Here is a 6,141-nt window from a genome sequence, read left to right as displayed (position 1 = left end):
CAGACCGGGCGTTGTGAGTGTTTATTGAGCGAAAACACCTAAGGATCCACGAGGCTTCGGCAGGGGATGGTAGCGAACCCTACTGTACTCTTTCACCACAACTTTCTCTCACTCTTACTTTCTGTTTCTGTTGTGCCTGTAATTCAAAGGGTCAGCCTTGTCTCATTGTGTCACGCTGAATAACCCCGAGAACTACGTTATGGGTACACGTGTCTGTGGAATGCTCAGCCACTTGCACGTTAATTTCACGAGCAGGCTGTTCCGTTGATCGGATCAACTGGAACCTTCGACGTCGTAAGCGACGGAGTGCCAACAACAGTCATGATCAAGCAGACCTCTGAGCAAAGTCACTATAGCTGTAGCATCCCCTCCTTTATGAAGACAACGTGGAAAAGACATGATGTAGTTCTAGATATATGTCCTATTTAAGATGTTAGTGTGATTCGAGGGAGAATATGGATGTTATTTCTAGTACGCCTAATGACAGCGTAGAGGTTTTCTGGCTGGATTGCGAAACCGGTAGATTCATCTCTTACCTACACGAACATTTTATTCTGAAACACGAGTCAACATAGACGCATGCTTTGATGGCAGTTTTAAAGTTTTATCTTAAAGACACGTCTAATTTTAAAAACTACGGTAGTGGGGTGGGGGGCACAAGGGAAAATGAGCTTGAAAGCATCTCACCGAAAGTGTTCAATTCTTTTTTTCTATTTTTAATTTTTTTTTTCTGCCAGGTGTCACAAGATTGAAAATTTGCTTTTTGACTCGACGGTCCAAACATTCCCCTGCCTACGCTGAAATATCAAATATGCCAGGGGTATGTGGTCTGTCACGTGTATAATTCATCCCCCACTCCTTCACAAAGCTTTATGTTTTATTACTCTGACTTCAATATAAGTCTATTCAGCAACGGAAGAAGACGCACACATATTCCTATCTATGAATTGTTCAAACGTATTGTTGGCCAATTTTATACGACATCCTATTCTTTTCTTGTCTAAACTTGATTCCCTGTGCTAAAATACAAATTTTAAAAAAATACAATAAGCTTTACTAAACTTGCTAAGAGCATAAATAGAGAATTATTGTCCATTATATGCTGCCATCTGGTGTGTGTGTGTGTGTGGGACGTTAACAGTGTCACTTGATTGCCTTCATTCAACAACTGTCAAATTTATTTCAAATAGGAAAGTACTAATTTCATCATAATAATGGTGTCTCACATTACTTCATGTTTTACATATTTTGTGCAAGAGAATAGGCGACTACATCAAAGTCTCTGGAACTCAGAATGAAGAGATACATATAAAAAAATCACGGAAAATTCAGTGCTGTGCTCAGTTAATTCTATTGTTGGCACTCCGTCGCTTACAACGTCGAGGGTTCCAGTTGATCCGATCAACGGAACAGCCTGCTCGTGAAATTAACGTACAAGTGGCTGAGCATTCCACAGACACGTGTACCCTTAACGTAGTTCTCGGGGATATTCAGCGTGACACAGTGTGACAAGGCTGATCCTTTGAATTACAGGCACAACAGAAACAGGAAGTAAGAGTGAGAGAAAGTTGTGGTGAAAGAGTACATCAGGGTTCACCACCATCCCCCGCCGAAGCCTCGTGGAGCTTTAGGTGTTTTCGCTCAATAAACACTCATAACGCCCGGTCTGGGAATCGAAACCGCGATCCTATGACCGCGTGTCCGCTGCCCTAACCACTGAGCCATTGCGCCTACACACGCGCATGCACGCACGCACTCCCGCGCGCCGGTTTTAAGCCAATTAGACAGATATGTTCAAATTGGGCCCCATGCCAAAACGTACCCAGTACACACACTCGAGCGGAGATCACTATGATGAATGTTTAGTATATCATTGTGCATATTGGTGGAGCCTCAAGACCTCAACGCGTTTTGGATGGGACTGGCATACTACAGGAAGCATAAAACAACAATCTTCAGCTTTTGTAGAGGGCACCACTGACGATTCTCTATTTTGGCCCCACCCTTCCTATTGCCGGCGCTGCACAAACACAGTGAGCTATCGTTGGATTGTATGAATAATTAGGGTGGACATCTATTCCAATTAACTGTCCGAGTTAACCGATGAAGTAGGGTTAATATTGTGGGCATTTATATTTAGGATATAAACACTGTATACTGAACGTAATAAACATCAATAAAGTTACAAAAAATACTGTAAACATCATATAATTACACAAAATGTGTAAATATCCATTTTATAAAATTATAGCAAGTAAGAATCAAAAATTTAGTACCGTAAAGAGTTGATTTTACTCACCTACGGTAGAAGATAGAAGCTTGATATATTAGAGGGGATACAGGTAATACTTTGTCGTTGTGAGTAGAGTGAAGGCGACGAACTGGCAGATTTGTTGAAGCGTTGGAAAAATGCTTTGCAGAATTTGTTACTGGTTTATGCGTTCTGAGCTCAAATCTCGCCGAAGTCACTTTCATTCTTTTGAAGTCAATAGAAAAATTTATCGGCATTATACTGGGATTAGTGGTATTGTCTAGTCCCACTGCCCTTAAAAATTGCTGCCCTTGTGCCTAAATTAGAGCTATGATGACCCTCGTGGAGTTATCATCCACTCGAAGACATCTGAAGTGTTTGAGGAGAAACTATGTCAAAAGCAAATCGGTCATTAGTATCATTAGAAGGCTTAACAAACTGTGGGAAGAATTGGTTTGAAGAATGAAGCGAGGTTCAGTTCTTGAACTTGCTGTTTGTTACTGCGTCTAGATAATGAGTTCCTTTAAAGAAAGTCAATGTACGAAATTACATCATCAAATGTTTCTTGTACAACAGAAAGTTTAAGTTTTTGAGCAATCGTGGCTCGTCGCCTTCACCGGCCTTACTATCTTCTGTCGCCGCTATTGCTTCTTCTGTTTACTCTCCTCACTATCTAGTGTCCCCCTCTGTGTCCTCTAGCCAGATTCTGACAACGTCTTTTGTGCTACCTGTTTCACTTGTCTTCTGATCTGTCCCCGCATCATGCAGAAGGTTTTCCAAGCATTACTTGGAGGGGTAAACTTCTATAGCTTTCATAAATCTGCAATGCTGAATGTTACAGACGTGAGTTTGTAGTTCTTGGCCTTCTCGTGAATGCTTAGTCTTCGTTGTCTTTTCTAAAAGCGTTCTCTTCTATCACCACGAAAACTTAAATAGTTTCGTTGGTATAATTTCTTGCAAACTACAATTATATCTTGATACATTGGGCAGGATCGTAGATAATACAAGATGGTAAAACCATACCTTATTTTATCGTCAATACTAACAAGTTGGTGTTTAGTTGGATGAGCATGTGCATTGTTTAAAATTAATAGTACCTTCACCTCATGCGTAGAAAGATTTAGAACAGCTTGCTATTTATAGTCTGCGGGAATGAAATGTATGAAAAACTATGTGCTGACTACAATTTCTTAGAATAGTAATAGTACGCTGGTAGTTGATGTGGATCTATTTCAAAACGGGGCACCAGTATTTTCTTAACGAAACACTAACGAAACACTTTGAAACTTGGGACACTGGTAGAATGTGTCATATAAAACATCTTTTACTCTTAGTCTTCTTAACAAAAAAATGTACATCGCAAGTTATTCCATGTTAAAGTTGTCGTATTTCTGTAATTTCAACCAATCACTGACGTCTATTCAGCTGAATAGAGTTACTGCTGTGCGGTCATAAAAATGTTATTCCCTGTGACATATTTCATCCGGTTTAATCGTAATTTATACGCATATATTGTTTATATAATAAATTACGCTGTGCGTATCTATGTGTCTAACAATTTTAGAGTTCGGATTCTAGAGTTAGGGTTAGGGTTAGGGTTAACAGTCTAGTTAGGGTTAGGGTTAGGGTTAGGGGATTAATACGATATACACCGTTACAGCGCTAACTGTTTTCAACTGAATAGACGTCAGTGATTAGTAGAAATTATCGAAATAAGACAATTTTTTACATGAAATAAATTCGAATACAAAAAAATTTTTCTGTTCTATAATACAAAATAGATAAGTATACGAAGTTTGAAAGTCTTTCGGTACCAAAAACACTACATAAAACATAAATGAAAACTAGTGCCCCCGTTTTGAAATAGATCCGTTGATGTATTATGTCTTTCAAAATTCATGAGCGTACTTGACTTTCCACCATCACAAACTTTCAATACCGCATACTGAGTACGTTCGCTCAGCACAGTGTGGAAAAACGCTCCGTACTTAATTTACGATCATTCTTAAAATAGGAAATTAAGAGCCCTTTACAATTAATCACGTCATTTAACAACTTGAATAGTATGACTTCCTCTGTTGGTACACAGCTAACCTCACCATATTTTTATTATGTATTTTATGACCGATTCCATTTAAGTTTCTAACCCCTCGTAATAAGCCATCATAAGTTGCGAAATTCTCGATGCCTGTGTGCCTAAATAGCCCAGAGAGCAGCACTTTTCATTTCTCCATCACCGACGTTGCTATCACAGGATCGTTGGTGGAAAATCCGCTTTGTCATTGACTCATTAAGATTCGAATCTATTTCAATTCTCATATACTTTCTTGCACCAGCAGATGAATATTTAGTATTTGCACCTTATATTTCAAAGAATATGAAGTGTATTTTTCTTTAGGACACTTTTATCTTTGAAACACCAGCTTCTATTAAAAAAAAGTTTCACTTTCTTGTTCAGAGGCTGACCCCCGCCATACTTTTCCGTTTGATTATTACTCTCTTGAATCCATAATGTAAAATACAAAACTAAAAGACACCTAGGGTAACATAAGAGTAACATAAGAAATGGTGTGTTGTATATGGTAGTTGCTATTGCCGTGTCCATTGTGCCATTGTGACTAGATCAACTAGTCTGGCATAAATATTACAAAAATATTACAAAAATATAAACAAGCTTCGACTACCTTGACGTGACTTAATATTTACGGCTAGGAACTGCATCATGATGCAAGCTCAAACAATTAAGAATCAAGTTAGTGATGGTGGAGTTAATGAGGAATTCTAGAAAGAAGATATATATTTATTTATTAGAGACAGATATAAAAGGGGCAGGTTGTGGGCTGATAAAATGTCGCTCACCTTGTGTGTGTGTGTGTGTGTGTGTGTGTATGTGTGTGTGTGTGTGTGTGTGTGTGTGTGTGTGTGCATGCATGTGCGAGCACACACACACACAATGTGACAGTTGCGGTGAAGACCATAGTCCGGTAAACTGTTGCTAGAGAGTGTGAAAATAGGGTAACTAAACTTTGAAACGTGTTACCGTAGGACAAATCTGCATTTGAAACATATTAGTATAGTTTTTTTTCACGGATTCGATCTTTTCAGTGCATTTCGTTCCTGCCACCCTCCTCCATAATCTACGATTCGACTTGTTATAAATATTGATTTAAAATTTTTGGTACAAGGCTGTACATGTCATAAAAATTAACAATTATTTCATCACATTCTACTGTCTTAAAAAAAGGAAAAAAAAAAAACTTTACACAACGTATTCCAAGATATGAAAAGCAGGATGGTCATGACTTTGATACCAGATTTATTCAATTAGGACTGAAGTGGAGCCAAACAACTTTAATAAGAACGATCAAAACCTACTCCAATTTGTGCTTAATGTTCCCATATTCTTTTCGTTTCCTATGGTACGTACGCTTCCTATTTCAACTGACTGATTTTGACAACTTTAAATAGTTGTACACTTGCCCTATATTAGATTTTGCTTAAACACTACTGCAGCAAAAGTTTTATTTGCCTCAGATTTCAGTTTCATATAACAGCGTGCATTATACAATATCTTAATGCCTGGTAGTTCTGGTGCTCGACTTTTTATTGTCGCAAAAAGCAAATTTGGGTTATTTATATTTCTTTCCAGCATTATTTACTACATCGATTTAATGATGTTGTCCACACATGCACAAACATATACAAATAAATATGCATGCACATTTATCACATACATACTCGCGTACACGCATATCTGCGTATACTCGCATGCTCACACTCACGCGTGTGTATATACATATGTATGCATGCATGTATGTATGTATGTATGTATGTATGTATGTATGTATATATATATATATATATATATATATATATATATATATATATAT

Source organism: Octopus bimaculoides, chromosome 3 (assembly GCF_001194135.2).
Source record: "Octopus bimaculoides isolate UCB-OBI-ISO-001 chromosome 3, ASM119413v2, whole genome shotgun sequence".
NCBI classification, from domain to species: Eukaryota; Metazoa; Mollusca; class Cephalopoda; order Octopoda; family Octopodidae; genus Octopus; species Octopus bimaculoides.
The sequence above is the reverse complement of the archived record's forward strand: the minus strand, read 5'-3'. Positions refer to the sequence as shown.